The sequence below is a fragment of the Humulus lupulus genome, chromosome 5 (genome assembly GCF_963169125.1).
Source record: "Humulus lupulus chromosome 5, drHumLupu1.1, whole genome shotgun sequence".
Classification (NCBI taxonomy): domain Eukaryota; kingdom Viridiplantae; phylum Streptophyta; class Magnoliopsida; order Rosales; family Cannabaceae; genus Humulus; species Humulus lupulus.
In genome coordinates this window covers 5,037,736-5,054,765 of record NC_084797.1, presented here as the reverse complement: position 1 = coordinate 5,054,765, position 17,030 = coordinate 5,037,736, and the positions used below count along the sequence as shown (strand labels likewise).

Here is a 17,030-nt window from a genome sequence, read left to right as displayed (position 1 = left end):
TACTTTCCACGCACATAAAAAATAACAGTCATGCGTGTAACAAACTATTTGAATCTTGTTTTTCGACACTGTAAATTATTTAGAATTTACTGAAAATTTTGTAGGACATTCTAAATAACTAAAATATACATAATCATAAAAAAAAATTTATGCTGAAAATACTTTAGAGGCAAAAACTAAAGAGGGGATGCACCGGTATGCCCCCTTTTGAGGGTACACCCAAGATTTTCCTTACCCTATATAAGCCCTTTTTTTCCTATAAAACTTGATACCATTTTGGTCTAAGATATGGTCGATCTAATCCACCATGGTTGACCCTTGGTGTTCGATCTTGATCAGAATTGTCCAAACCTAATGTTGGTGATAACTGCAAGAGAATAAGAAGCATGTTCAATAGATTGTTGCGAACAATAATGCCACCTATGATTAAATTTTGTTACTATTATTTATGGCATTGCAGAAAATAAGATCACGAGTCTTCAAAATAACAACCCAGTCTAATAAATCAACTTTATTGAGTTCTCCATACTTTTTTTTTTGTTGCAATGAAATTTATTATCATTGAAAAAAAATCCATAATGTCATGCATCCTATAAAACTAGGAGCAAAATAGTTCTTCATCCACCCAAAGAGTAAGCACAATTAATCCATGATGATAAACATGAATCCACTACAAGAAAGAAAGCTTTTGCCGGCGCAATTCGGAATCGCATCGGCAAAATAAACCTTTGTTGGCGCATTTAGTGAAACGCGCTGGCAAAAACAAGGACTTTTGCCGGCGCAGCCCCGAATTGCGTCGGCAAAAGGTCTATCGATTTTTTAAAAAAAAAGATCATACACTTTTGTCGACGTATTTCACCTAACGCGCCAGCAAAATTCAAACGTGTATTTTAACAAAATGCACATTTTCAAGAAGGTAGGTGGATAGACTTTTGTCGGCGCATTTCGTTGCGCCGACAAAAGTCTAATTTTGCGTCGGCAAAAGTTGGGCTTATTAAAATAATGTCGTTTTGACCTAGGGTTTTAGTACTGAATATTTCCGGCGCAACTAAACGCGCCGGCAAAAGTCATAACGATATCCTCAGCCGCTCGAGCCCTTCTTCCCCATTTTTTTTCGTCAATTTCTTTCTTCTTCTCTTCTCTCTGGTTTTCTCTCTTTCCTCCACCACCCCACCAGTCGCACCCCCACGAGCCGCACCCTGAGCCCACCCACCCCGACGGCCACCCCACCCGAGCCCACCCACCCTGACGGCCACCCCACCCCACCCCACCCAAGCCAACCCACCCCGACGGCACCCCACCAGAGCCCCCACCTCACCCCACCGCGAGCCACCACTGCCGCCCCTTCCTCCTCCAAGTCGCCCATTGTAAGTTTTATAATATAGTTTTGTGTTTTATTTTATTTATGTATTGAATTTAATTTTTTTTGTTTCTATGGAGTCCTCGAGCCACTGCCGAAGCAGTTAGAGCGGAACCACTGCTAGTGCGGAGCCACTTCACTCACTGTAATATTTTTATTTTTGCTTGTTAATATTTATTATATTGTATTTTGTGATATATGTATTTTAGTTAAAGTTTGAACTTAAAAAAAAAATCAGATTAATAATGTATGTTTATATTTTAAAATTGTTTTATATTAAATGTGATATGTTTGTAAATATGTATTTAATAATTTTTTTTTGTATTAATAAAAAAATCAGTTTTGGTATATGCTTTTTTGTGGTTAAATATTTGTATATATGTAAATTGATGTATTTGTTAATGTATATATCTATATATTTTTTATGATATGAGAATATTCTGGTTATATATATGTTTAATTTGTAGGTTTTTAAATTTTTGGGATAGTTTGAAATATAGTCGTTATGCTGCCCATATTTTGTTAGAGTTAGTAAAATTAATAAAAGTTTAATAATTAATTAAATAAAAGTTTTAGTTTAATTAAAAAATACATCAAAAAAATAATTTTTAACTATAATTTAAATAAAATAAAATTACCAATCATAATAATTAATAATTAATTTTAACATTAATATTAGATGTTATGTAATTGAAAAAAATTAAAAATATAATTAAGTAAAATATAAATATAATAAAATTGTTATTAATTAAGTAAATAATCAAATACAAATTGAAGAATTTAATAAAAAATTACAAAATGAAATTAATGTATAATTAAATTAATTTTAAAATAAAAGTAATAAATAAGTAAATGATTTAAAAAATTATAACAATTAATAATTAGCTACATTTTCTTTGGTAAATATAAATAATTATTTTTGCCAGAGATAGGATATTATTATCACTTAGTGATAATTAGGGAAACAAACAGTCATGAAATATTCTAACTATCATTTCCCTTATTTTAAGACAATTATTAATATTTTCTGAATTATTTCGCTTAAAGATGGCGAGCAACAGAAGCTGGATGGGTGCGAGGAATCGTTGGTCTCTGAAGTATAGAAATGGTGTTAAGGAGTTCTTCGATATCGCTAAAAATCAGGTGAACGATCGGGGTTTGGTTCGTTGTCCGTGCAAGAAATGTGGGAATGTTAAGTTCTAGCCTATAAATGCAATTTCGATGCTTTTATTCAACAATGACATCATACAGTCCTACAAAGTGTGGCATTACCATGGAGAGGCGCTGCTGCCGCCACCAGATGTGGTACGAGATCAGGATAGAGATGAGATAGCGGATATCCTAGAGGATGTTTACGCTGAAGATGACATTCCCACTGGAAACTATAATGATCCTCCCCAAGATGATGTTCAACATCGCGACAAGTATGACAATTTATTTAAGGAGATGTCAAGTGAACTGTACCCAGGTTTCTGAAAGTATTCCGCGTTGAACTTCTTAGTGAAGCTGATGCATCTGAAAGTTATTAACAAGTGCAGCAATCATTACTTTGATGGTTTGCTGGAATTGTTAGTCGACGCTATGCCTGACGGAACAATTTTACCTAAGTCTAACTATGAGGCGAAGGCAAAGTTGCGGAGTATTGGATTGAGATATGAGCCCATCGATGCTTGCAAACATGATTGTGCACTGTTTTGGAAGGAGAATGCGAATTTGGAATTCTGTCCGGTTTGTGGTGAGTGTCGTTGGCAAGATAATTGTGGGAACTGGAAGAAAGTGGCTCATAAGGTCATGCGGTACTTTCCGTTGACGCCGAGATTGAAAAGGTTGTACAGTTCGAGATATACTGCAGAGGATATGAGATAGAACTATTCTAAAAGGCCAAAGGAAGATGGTGTGATAAGGCACCCCGCTGACAGTAAGGCGTGGAAGCACCTTGATGAGTTGTACCCATCTTTCGCAGCTGAACCTCGAAATGTTAGGCTTAGGTTGGCTACAGATGGTTTCAATCCTTTTGGGAACATGAGCAACTCTTACAGCATGTGGCCTATGATACTTGTCCCATACAACTTGCCGTCGTGGAAGTGCATGAAACCACAGTCATTAATGTTGTCTATTCTAATTCCATGTCCTTCTTCACGTGGAAAAGATATCAATGTCTATATGAGACCTTTGCTTGACGAGTTGAAGGAGTTATGGGTGAATGGTGTCGAGACACGAGATGCATACAATAGTACCTTGTTCAATATGCGTGCAGCAGTCTTGTGGACCATTAACGACTACCCAGCTTATCCTATGATGTTTGGGTGGAGCACAAAAGGGTACAAGGCATGCCCCACATGCAATGAAGAAACTCCATCTGTAGGGATTAGAAGTAAAATTGCATACATTGGCCATAGAAGGTTTCTTGATATTGATCATGAATGGAGGAGTAAACGAGCACTATTCGACGGTGGCCACCACCGAAAGATTACCCCAGTGATGATGTGTTGAAGCAATTAGAGAATTTGCAAATTAGACATCCTGGGAAACACAAAGAATTTGGTGGTGTGAAACGCAAAAGGGCTTCGATTGAACTTAATTGGTCGAAGAAGAGCATATTTTTCGAGCTTGATTATTGGAAGGAAATATTGCTGAGGCATAACTTGAACGTAATGTACATTGAGAAGAATGTTTGCGACAGTGTCTTGGGAACTTTGTTGAACTTAGAGGGAAAATCTAAAGACACTAACAAGACAAGACTTCATCTAGCAGACATGAAAATTAGGGAAACACTCCACCTCTGCAAAGAGGGAAACAAGTGGAAGAGACTGCACGCCAGTTACACCCTCAGTGTCCCGGAGTGTCGAGTTTTCTGTGAATTTGTGAAGTCAGTTGAATTCCCGGATGGTTTTGCTGCAAACCTTTTGAAGAATATCAATGTCAATGATGGCAAGATAACTGGGCTAAAATCACATGATTTCCACGTGTTGTTTCAGCAGTTGTTGCCCATCGCAATTAGATCGTTTTTGGTTCCTGAAGTTCGGAAGCCAATTATTGAGTTGTGCGGTTTTTTCAAAAAACTTTGTTCAGACTTTGAATGTGAAAGACCTTGAGAATATGGAGACAGACATTATCACCATTTTATGCAAGTTGGAAATGATATTTCCTCCAGCATTTTTCGACATTATGGTGCATTTGGTTTTGCACGTGGTCAACGAGGCCTTAACATTTTTCTCAATGTACCTCTGGGGGGTTGAGACTCTATTCAATCGATCTGAGAGGAATGACGATTGCGTTGAATCCCAACCAAATCAGGAATATTCTATTTATAAGGCTGTTGGTCGTCCTTTTGGTAAGAAATTAAGTATGCTCCTCAATCCGCAATTAAAGCAAAAGGCTGAGTGGTATATCTTGAACAATTGTGCCGAAATTAAGGAGTACCTTAGGTGTGTTTTCTAGTCTTTTTCAATAAATTTGTTTGGTTTATATACCGAGTAAAGGCAAAAATCATAACATTGTTGTCCGTTTGTAGTGAGCATATGGATGAATTAAGAAGACAGGGGGGCTCAAATCTTGACGTTTAATAAGAAGCTAATTTTCCTCAGTGGTTTAAAGAAAGAGTATGTATATTAGTAAATTCTTTTTTGAAACCCCACTTAATCAATCGAAAACTAACTTTCAATATTAATGTTGATAGGTGAACGGTTTGCATGACTCAACACCTACTGAAGTGAATAATGAATTGTATGCTCTTACAAACAAATCAAGCGGCACTGTGTTCTCATATCCAGGGATGATAGTGAATGGTGTGAAATTTGTGATTCATGGTCGTGATATGAAGCTTAAAACACAAAATTACAGTGTAATGGTGCCAAGTGAGGAAGAAGTGAACTACTATGTAGTTCTAGAAGAAGTAATTGAATTGTCCTACTTGATGGGTTACAATGTTGTCCTATTCAAGTGTAGATGGTTCAATACAAGTAGAATAAAGTGGAATCCAATTTTACGAGTGTATATGTGAAGGAAGAATGTTATAAAGATGATCCTTTCGTTCTCGCATCTTAAGCGAAGTTGGTGTATTAGCTTCGAGATGTGGAAAATGGGGATGATTGGAGGCTCGTTAATGAATACATTTCGAGGAATGTATGAGATTTCTCAAATTCCGATGTTGATGATACTGAGACCACAAATGATATACCAATATTGCAAGAAGTTAATTCTTCTTCATTTTAGTTGTGGGTAGAACTTCCAATTTTTGATAATCTTCAGTATGATTGGGTTGATGTCAATCCCACTGAAGTGTACAACGTCGATGCTTTGGTTGGCGAAGGTTCGGATGAATTTGTTGTCGATGATGAAGTTGAATTTGAAGACGACACGTTGGCCGAGTATGAAGACGATGAGGATGACGACAATGTTCTAGTCGATAGTGGTGTTCGTAATGATGTTGTAGTTAGTGATGATGAGGACAGTGATATGTAATTTAAACAAGCATATGTAACTTTTTATTTAATTCAATGAAAACTTTATTTATTATCATTAATTAATGATAGTATCAGATATAGGTACACATACACCTAGTGGATGCCTTGGGGATAATCAATGTATTCATGTACTGGTTCTCATTTTTTCAAGATATTTGATGAAATATCTTGAAGAAATGAGAATTAGTACATGATTGCTTACTATCTCCAAGGGATCCACTAGGTCGGAATAGGGTAGGTTGGGAAAGACCATAAGTAATAAAATGTTAATTTTATAACAAAAAACAACAGACATACACCTAGTGGATGCCTAGGGGATAGCCAATGTATTCATGTACTGCTCCTCATTTTTTCGAGATGTTTGAGAAACATTTTGAAAAAATGTGGAGAACTATATGACTGCTTACTATCTCCAAGGGATCCACTAGGTCAGAATAGGGTAGGTTTGGAAATACCATAAGTAATAAAATATTGATTATATATATAAAGTAATAGACATGCACCTAGTGGATGCCTTGGGGATAGCCAATGTATTCATGTACTACTCCTCATTTTTTCAAGATGTTTGAGAAACATCTTGAAAAAATGGGGAAAAGTACATGACTGCTTATTATCTCCAAGGGGCCCACTAGGTTGGAATAGGGTAGGTTGGGAAACCATAAGTAATAAAATGTTAATTTTATATAAAAAAAACAACAGACATACATAATTTGAATTAGTTAATTAATGAATATTTTAATGTAGAATGGCCGAACCAAGTAATGACACCGGTGGTGGCTCCAAGAGGGGTAAGGGAGCTTATTACGATGCCAATATCGAGAAGGAGCTGGCCACCAAAAACGTTAGCCATCTGAAATTAGAGTTTGATGCACAAACTGGAAAAGCTATTCAAACGTACCGCAAGTGGTTCAACAATTCCATGGCTCGTTATTTGCGTAACACCGTACCCCCAACTACAGGAGTTGGGAACAAGTAAAACCTGCTGATATCCAAGTTATTCGGCAGAGGCTATCTGTAAGCATTTTTTAAATCTTTAATAACTCACTATTAAAGATTTTGTCTATCTTCGTAATATTTTAACAAATTCCAATTTAATTGTGATTTTAGGACAAATTCATTTATCCACAAGACAATCCAGTAATCAATAATGTCATGGTAAGATAAATGCAAAAGAATCTGACTGATTGGCGCCACATGATGAAGAAACACTGGTTAGAGGTTGGAGGAGAGGTGGACAACGAGAGAGCGAAGTCAAAACCTTTTGGGTCGATTACTTCTTCTGATTGGGCAATTCTATGCGATTTTTGAGCTTTTAATTCTTTCCAGGTATGCTGTAGATTTTACATTAATGTTTAATTATGAAATTACAATCTAGATTAATGAGTACTATTTTCTGTTTGAAGCATATATCGAAGAGAAATAAAGAAGCTCGAGCAAAAATTACCATACCAGGAGGACACGGTTCCAAATCCATCGTTGCCTATGTTTATGATCACGTAAATTATAATAACCTATATCCTTACATTTACGAACATATTATAAAGGTAACAATGTTTAAATAATTTTATTTTTTAGATGGACCTGTCTACTGGCGAGCTTCCGAGCATGATCGACACATTCGAGCACCTCCACAAGAAGAAGGATAAATGGATTAGTGATGTAGCGGCGACAAAACATGTAAGTTGCATAACCTTAACTAATTTATGATCATTTAACTTTAAAAAAGTTTAGTAAATAATTAATAAATATTAATTATTAATTGGTTGGTGTCAATTAGTAATTATTTATTAATTATTAATTAAATTTTTAACAATTAAATCTTTATAATCTATGTGCCAATATTTTTATGATTAATGATTAGGGACTAAGATAAAAAAAGAATGTAACTAATGTTGTCCCCGTATAAGGGAGCTTGTGGGGCTAAGTTAGTTTGTTCATGAAAATCCATATCTAAATCACAAACTTGCAAATATAGTTGATGTATATGTTTAGAGACGTAAATTCCCCATTAATGGAATTAACTGCTCTTATTGTATATATCAACAATATCTTCATGTTTTTTATTTAGATATGGATTTTCATGACCAAATTAACTTTAGCCCACTTGCTCCCTTATACAGGAACAAAATTAATTACATTCTTTTTCAATCACTGGTCTGCAGTCATTAATGATAGGATGTTGACAAATAGATAATAAAGTTATATTTATATGTTGTTATATTAAAAAATTTTAAGTTAGGTTTTCAAATAATGTTATATTGGAATTCGAGGTACGTGCTTTTTATTGTGCAGACTGACAGAGCGTCGAGCATCGCAAAGTACGACCCTTGTATCATCTTCTGCTTCTTGTGTCGGCGATAATGTCGATGGTCAGTTCCCACTTGATATGGATATTGTCACGAATGTCCTTGGACACCGCTCGCATTATAAGAAAGGGTTTGTGGGGTTGCCTAGGTTGAAGGCAATTGGCTCAGAGAGGGCAGCATCTTCGTCAACTTCTCAAATGTCCAGGCAATTGCCACCTGAAGTGGACACCATTTTGCAGCAAACTTGATTAGTGGTGGAAAAACACACATTTATTGATTTTAATAGTCAAAATAAATTAAGTTTTAATTAATATTTTCATGGAATTAATATGATTTATTTTATAAATGAAAATATTTGATTATGATTTAATTTATTGTTATTTTGTAGGAATTAAAGTTGTATTTTGGCACTTTGAAATGAAAAAAAAAAAGAAAACAATTAAATCTGAAAACAAAAGGAAAAAAATGGCATTCTTGAAGAATTAGGCCCAAGATTTCGGCCCAGGCCCACTGTTCTCTCCAGCCACTGCAGCCAGCGCGAGCCGAGCCGCCGAGCCAAGCTTCCGAGCCACCACCTGCCAGCCGCCTGCCAGCCAACCACCGCCTGCCACGTCGCCGCCACAGCTGCATCTAAAGCCTCCATCAATTAGCAAGTGAGACCTTGTTTCCCTCCAGGCCCAACGGCCCAATCCACCCTTCAGCACTGCCTTGCACAGCCTCCATCAGCCCATCCGAGGCAGCCCAATGCCAGTCCAGTCCGAAGCAAGCCAAACACCCTGCCTACGTGGCACATTTTTATTGGCTGGAAGTGGGTCAAAACCCACTTCTGCCACAGCCACCTTCAACCCATATTTTGTGGGTATTGGGTTTTGTAAATTGCTATTTTGAGCTTTATAGATCATGTTTTTGTGGTATTTTAGAAAAAGAACATTTTGACTATACACAAAAATAGCTAGGGTAATATTAATAATAAGATTTGATTTTTCAAAATCATATTTTATTATTAATATTTCAGATTTATTTTGTAAACCCCATTTTGTTGTTTAATTTCTTTTTAGTCCTTTTCCCCATCTATAAATAGGGACACTTTCTTCACATTTGGTATGTAATTTTTAGAGTAGAGAAACTATAGCAAAATTTCCACTCACTTTCTTCTCATATTTTCTTCTAAGAATTTTGTGAGAATCATGAGCATAATGGCCTAATCTTCCTAGGAAGGTTAGGGATGATTCCATATGCAAGTGATGTTATTTTGCTACTTTGATTTACTATGTTCTTAATGTAATATATTTGAGTTATTTATGTTCTTTCATCTCTATCTTTATTTTGCTATTTTTATTTACTTATGCTAATAGTATATAGGATTAGTCATGCTCTTTCTATGTGCTTCTAATTAGTAAAAGTAATATTGATACATAATTTTATGTCTAATCTTCTATCACATTATTGCCCTTGGGTATTTTGTCATTTTTAGATTTTTCATAAGATTAACATTGTGCTTTTAAAGTAAAGAACTTTATAACTCAAATGAACTTTTGTTAGAAAAAACTATGGACTTTAATGTTAGATTTTCCAAGTAAATGTTGGGATATGAACTATTTACTTGTGTATTTTTAAATCAAGTAACCAAGTAACTAAGCAAGCATATGGATGATTCTTGAAACCCTTCCATTTCTCAAACTCTTGATTACATCTTACATTTATCTCACCTATCTCACTTTATCATTTCATCAAAAAAATACAATATCAAAATCTCAAACCTCTTTCCATTTACAATTTTATTTATTTCTTGTTACTAACTTTTTGTGTTATTTTCTACTAATCTTTTGATTTAGGTTACCTCCTTGTGGATCGACCGCCCGATTATACTACAACCACCGCTTAGTGGTTGTCACATTTTGGGCGTTAAACAAATTTTGGCGCCGTTGCCGGGGAGGTAATTTTCAAAGATTTAGTGAATTTTTTTTACAAAAATATTAGTAACTTTATTTGTGTTTTTGTTAGAATAAATATTGTGTTAGTATAGTTTTTATTATTTACTAATTTTTCATTAATTATTATTATTATAACAAAAATAAAAAGAAACAAAAAAAACAATCAATTTTTTATTTATTTATTTATATATATATATCTTTTCTTTTCTTTCTCTTTTTTTTTATGTAAAAAAAAAAAATTTATATATATATATTTATATTCATATATATTTATACATATCTATAAAAAAAAAAAGCAAAAACTAAAAAAAAAAAAACAGAAAAAAAAACAAAAAAAAATATAAATATATATATATTTTTATTTCTATTTCTTTGTTTCCTTTTCCATTTTTTTTCTTTTTTTTTTGTTAAAAAAAAAAAAAAACCATATATATTTATATAACAATATTTTTTAATTATTACTCAATTTTTCTTTCTTAATTTCTATTCTTTTTTTTCATTTTGTCTTGTGTTTTTCTTATTATTTTGTTACTTAGTTTAGGTTTTTCTTTTCCTTTGCCTTAGTTTGCCTTAGAATTTAGGTTTTAAAAAAAAAAAAAACAACATACAATTGCATAAAATTGTTCATAAAATTTCAATCATAAAACTCTTAGTATTGAGAACAATTGTGTAATATTACAAATGGTAGAAACCGATATTGTTCTGTCTAGAAAGATTGGTTGTTAAATAAGGTTTGTGATAGTGTTACCCTCCACACTTACCTGGGAACCTCGGGGAGTTCTGTCTAGGCAAGTGTGGGTCTAAAGCGGTACCTTGGCAACCTTCCCAATCGGCCTGGGAACATTTCGAGCATCTACCTTTGCACTATTGCATTGTTGAACTTATTACTATAAGAAAACCAAGCTTGTTTTGTCAAAATAAGCAATTTCACTTTGCTTAAAGGTTGTTTGGTCGAAAAGGTTGACTTGTGATCCACCATACTTACTCAGTAACCTCGGGGAGTTCTAGTAAGGCATTGGAGATCACCCGAAAACCTCCAATTCTACCTGGAAACAAGTTTAACAAAAAAAAAAATAAAAAATCAATAAAAAAAAAATCAAATCAAAAAGAAAAATAAATAAAAAAAAAAGAGACATAAAATAAATCTAATTCTGATTTCCGAGAGTGGATGAATCATCACGAAACTTCCAGTGACACTTCTTCCAATTCATCTGCCACTCCTACCGGAACTCCTTCCACCAATCCAGCTTCTCCACAAAATTTCCCTGATAATAACCCATTTGCAATGGCTCGCAATGATGAAATCCAGCCAAGAACTCTCAATGACTACCTCCATCCTACTCGCACTTCCACGCCTTCATGCATTATCTTCCCTCCTAATATGCCCGCATTAGACTTTAAACCTGGCATGATTCAACTCCTGCCTACATTTCATGGAATGGAAAACGAAAGCCCATACGTGCATATCAGAGAATTCAAGGAGGTGGTAGCCACGTTCTATAACCGAGCCGACAATGCCGATGCTGTGCGACTGAAGTTCTTCCCCTTCTCCTTGAAGGACAAAGCCAAAAGCTGGTTGTACTCTTTGAGACCTAGGTCGATTGGAACATGGGAGGAGATGACCAAATCTTTCTTTCTGAAACACTTCCCCAGCCATAAGACCAACAGTCTAAAACGACAGATTTCCACATTCTCCCAAAAAGACAATGAAACGTTCTATCAAGTCTGGGAAAGATTCAAAGATCTGTTAAATCAGTGCCCGCACCATGGCTATGAGAACTGGCGCTTGGTCAGTTACTTCTATGAAGGCCTCACGAGTCGTGAGCGCCAGTTTGTAGAGATGCTATGCAATGGTGAATTCCTCGAAAAAGAGCCAGACGATGCTCTTGAATATCTCGAAGAAACTGCAAAAAAGTCTCACACCTGGACTGGTCCAAGTGCTACTGACAGCACCAACCGACACAAACCATCTGGGATCTATCAACTTCGAGAAGAGGATAGTATTAAGGCCCAACTCGAAGCTTTGAAAAAGCAGTTTGAGGTCTTAATGACGAAAAATGGGCAAAAGTCACACATGGCTGCTCAAGCGGAACCGCAAGAACCTTGCTTTGTTTGTGGAGGGACGGAGCACTTAGCTAAGGACTGCTTAGCTTTGAATGAAATGAGGGGGGTTTATGAGGAGCAATGCAATGCCTTAGGGGCATATAACAAGCCATTCTCCCATACGTACAACCCTGGTTGGAGAAACCACCCAAATTTCAGTTGGAGAGATTCCAACCAAGCTCAATCGTCTGGAGGCCAATGGAGAAATGAGCAACAAGTTCAACCATCAAAGGCGTATTATGCACCTCATTACAATGCTCATCCACAACGAAATTCTCTCGAGAATACTCTTCATGCATTCATGGAGGAACAATCCAAATTGAATCGCCAAATGATGGAAGAAATCAAGGACATGAAATGTCAATTCTCAAAATTGACTGAATCCTTGGCTATTCCGAAAAAAGGCAAACTTCCTTCCCAACCGAAATTCAATGTTCAAGGCCAACACATGGCCCAATCTTCAAATTCAAATGATCAAAACGTCAAGGAAGTGAATGCCATCACAACGAGAAGTGGTAAAACTTTGCCAGACCCACCCATTAAATCCAACTCTCCCAGTATTCCAAAAGTCATTCCTGAAAATCCACCACTCAATGCCACTCCAAAGGTACCATTTCCCCAGGCTTTGAAACCTGTTGGGAAACTTCCTGATAACCGAGCTGAACTCCTTGAGCACTTGACACAAGTGAAGATTAATCTTCCTTTGCTTCACATCATTAAACAAGTGCCCGCTTATGCCAAAATCATCAAGGATCTTTGTACTGCAAAAAGGAAGCACCATGTCAAGAAGACTGCGTTCTTGACCGAGCAAGTGAGTGCGGTGATTGAACAAAAGACACCGCCAAAATACAAAGATCCCGGTTGTCCCACCATTTCTTGCCAAATTGGGACCCATGAAGTCAGCCAAGCCTTACTTGATCTTGGCGCGAGTGTCAATCTCATGCCTTATTCTGTATACTCGCAACTCGGTCTTGGAGAAATGAAGCCAACATCTGTTGTACTACAGCTTGCTGATCGTTCCACCAAAAAGCCTAGGGGTATCGTTGAGGATGTATTGGTTCAAATTGAAAAATTCTATTACCCCGTGGATTTTCTTATTCTTGATACCCAATCTGTGGTAAACATGGAGTCTAAAATTCCTATTATCCTCGGAAGACCATTCCTTGCTACAGCAAATGCTTTGATCAATTGTCGGAATGGTCTAATGAAGATATCGTTTGGAAACATGACTCTTGAATTCAATATCTTCCACATCGGGAAACAACCCCGAGAAGATGATGAATGCTACCAAACATTCATGATTGACTCTTTAATTCCCGAGGAGGTTCAATTGCGCAACAACTTTGATAATCTTGATGAACTCCTCCTTCTGTCCGAAAACGAAAGTCCGAGCTCTATTGAGTCTACTCTTGCAATATCAGATCGCATAGACTCACGCAATAGAAGGACTCAGTTTTGGCAACCTCGCTTTGAAGAGCTACCTCGCGAGAGGGCACAGCCGAAAGCTTCAGCCGAAGAGGTTCCAACTGTTCAATTGACCCAACTTCCCGAGGGTTTGAAACATGCCTTCTTGGGAGACGGTGAAACCTTTCCAGTTATCATCTCATCCAACCTTCAAAATTCTCAAGAATTGCAGTTACTCGAGCTACTGCGAACGCATAAATCTGCGATAGGTTGGACGCTTGCTGATATCAAAGGTATTAGCCCTTTAATTTGCTCCCATCGAATCAATCTAGAGGACGAAGCCATCCCTCGAAGAGACCCTCAGCGGCGACTGAACCCCACGATGAAGGAAGTTGTAAAAAATGAAGTTTTGAAATTGCTAGACGCTGGTATTATTTACCCGGTAGCCGATAGCAAATGGGTCAGTCCAACTCAAGTTGTGCCCAAGAAATCTGGTGTCACCGTTATCCAAAACGAAAAAGGGGTCCTTGTCCCCACAAGAACGGTGACGGGGTGGCGCATGTGCATTGATTATAGAAAATTGAATGCCGCCTCCCGCAAAGATCATTTTCCACTCCCATTCATTGATCAAATTCTTGAACGTGTAGCTGGTCATCCTTTCTATTGTTTTCTTGATGGCTATTCTGGCTATTATCAAATTGAGATTGCATTGGAGGATCAAGATAAGACCACTTTCACTTGTCCCTTTGGCACATTTGCTTTCCGGCGTATGCCATTTGGCTTGTGTAATGCACCAGCTACTTTCCAAAGATGCATGATGAGCATCTTTAGTGACATGATTGAAAAATCAATGGAAGTATTCATGGATGACCTAACCGTTTTTGGAAACTCCTTCGAGACATGTCTTCTTCATCTTGAAGCTGTTTTAAAACGATGCATCGAGAAGGGACTTGTCCTCAATTGGGAGAAATGCCACTTCATGGTATCTTCTGGCATAGTCTTAGGTCACATTGTTTCTGAAAAAGGAATTGAGGTTGATCAATCTAAAATCGACCTTATCTCCAACCTGCCAACTCCTAAGACTGTCAAAGACGTTAGGTCATTTCTTGGTCATGCTGGGTTCTATAGAAGATTCATACACAATTTTTCAATGATTGCTCGTCCGCTGAGCAACCTCCTAGCCAAAGATGTCACCTTTGAGTGGACACCTAAGTGTGAGGAATCATTCCGAGCACTTGTCAATTCGCTCACTTCCGCTCCCATCATTCAGTCACCCGATTGGAGTCTTCCTTTTGAGATCATGTGTGACGCCAACAACTTTGCTGTGGGAGCTGTGCTAGGACAACGAAGGGAAGGGAAACCCTTTGTTGTCTATTATGCAAGCCGAACTCTCAATAGTGCTCAAATGAACTATTCCACTACTGAAAAAGAGTTGCTTGCCGTTGTCTTTGCCCTTGACAAATTCCGATCTTATTTGATTGGATCGCCTATTACGATCTTCACAGATCATTCCGCCCTTAAGTATCTCCTTTCCAAAAAGGATGCTAAGGCGCGATTAATACGGTGGATCCTTCTCCTGCAAGAATTTGACATAACGATCAAAGACAAGAAAGGTGTTGAAAATGTCGTCGCGGACCATTTGTCCCGACTTGAATTCAGCGATCCCGCTGACGGTCCACCTATTCATGATGATTTCCCCGATGAACAATTGCTTTCTGTTGCTAAGTTGCCGTGGTACGCTCACATTGTAAACTACTTAGTAACAGGTGAACTCCCATCTGAATGGAGTTCACAAGACAAACGCAAATTTCTGGTCGAGGTGCGCAATTTCTTTTGGGATGACCCATACTTATTCAAGTATTGCCCCGACCAAATCATGCGAAGATGCATCCATGACGATGAGGTGTCTAGTGTGCTGAATTTTTGCCACAATGATGCTTGTGGTGGTCACTTCTCTGTGAAGAAAACCGCTGCAAAAATCTTACAATGCGGCCTTTACTGGCCCACTCTGTTCAAAGACACCAATGATTTCTGTCGTTCTTGTGTAAGGTGCCAAAAGTTAGGATCCTTATCTCGTCGGCACATGATGCCCTTGAACCCAATTCTTATTATCGAAATATTTGATTGTTGGGGGATAGACTTCATGGGACCGTTTCCACCTTCTTTTGGCTACCTTTACATTCTTCTCGCTGTGGATTATGTTTCCAAATGGGTCGAGGCTGTCCCATGTCGAACCAATGATAACGCTACAGTTGTCAAATTCTTGAAAGAAAATGTGTTATCAAGGTTCGGTACCCCTCACGCTATCATCAGTGATCAAGGCACTCATTTTTGCAACCGATCCTTTGAGGCTCTTATGCGCAAGTACGGTGTACTTCATAAAGTTGCAAATGCCTATCATCCACAGACCAATGGTCAGGCCGAGTTAGCCAATAGGGAGATAAAACACATTCTGGAAAAGACGGTAAATCCCGACCGCAAAGATTGGTCTACACGACTTCTAGACGCTCTTTGGGCATACCGCACTGCTTTCAAGTCCCCTCTTGGGATGTCTCCCTATCGGCTCGTCTTTGGAAAAGCCCGTCATTTACCTGTCGAGCTCGAGCATAAAGCATATTGGGCTATCAAAGCCCTAAACTTTGATCTGAATGCCGCAGGTATCAATCGCAAACTCCAGTTGTCCGAAATTGAGGAGTTGAGAAACGATGCATATGACAATTCCAGGATTTATAAGGAAAAATTGAAAATCGCTCACGACAAACAAATCCTGCGAAAACACTTTGAGCCAAATCAAAAAGTGCATCTGTACGACTCTCGCTTGCACTTGCATCCCGGTAAACTGCGATCGCGATGGACTGGTCCATTTGTAGTGAAGCAAGTATTTCCCAATGGTTCGGTGGAGGTCGAGGACCCAACCGATGGGAGAATTTTTCGCGTCAATGGCCAAAGACTGAAGCATTACATTGAGAGTGTGAGTCGTGTTGAAGAGGTCCTTCTTAAGGACCCAATCTATACACTCTGACGTTCTGAATGGTTTGTTGTTGTTCTTTTTATTTTTATTTTTCCCTAGCTTTATTTTTCTGTCTTTCTTTTATTTTTATATGCTTTTCGTTCTTGTATTTTGTTTTGGGGTTTTGTTACCAGGCTATTTTCGCTCTCACCTCATGGACATGGTCATCATCCAGGTGTTCTCTTTCTTTATCTTTTTCATTGCTTATTCATTTTGACATTGAGGACACTGTCTGATTTTTGGTTGGGGGTGGTGAACATGCATTGGCTTTCATTTGTAAAATCTTATTGTTACGTCATTAGCAGTCATTTGGGAAACATTATTGTCTTGTTGAATTTTTAAGTCAAATTTTCTCAAAATTATCCAAGCATGAGTATAATTTGTTGGTTTGAGTCAGTTTTTACTATGTTTAGCTATTAAGAAGTGATTTTCAGAGTTATTTTGTGC

At 37.3% G+C, this 17,030-nt stretch overlaps 1 non-coding gene across 1 annotated transcript; it reads right to left on the bottom strand.

Moving 5' to 3' along the window:
• Window positions 1–11,732: 11,732 nt before the first annotated feature.
• Window positions 11,733–11,839, bottom strand: LOC133781182 (small nucleolar RNA R71). The gene has a single exon (XR_009869974.1). It is a non-coding gene; the product is annotated as a small nucleolar RNA R71 (small nucleolar RNA).
• Between the last annotated feature and the right edge of the window lie 5,191 nt (window positions 11,840–17,030).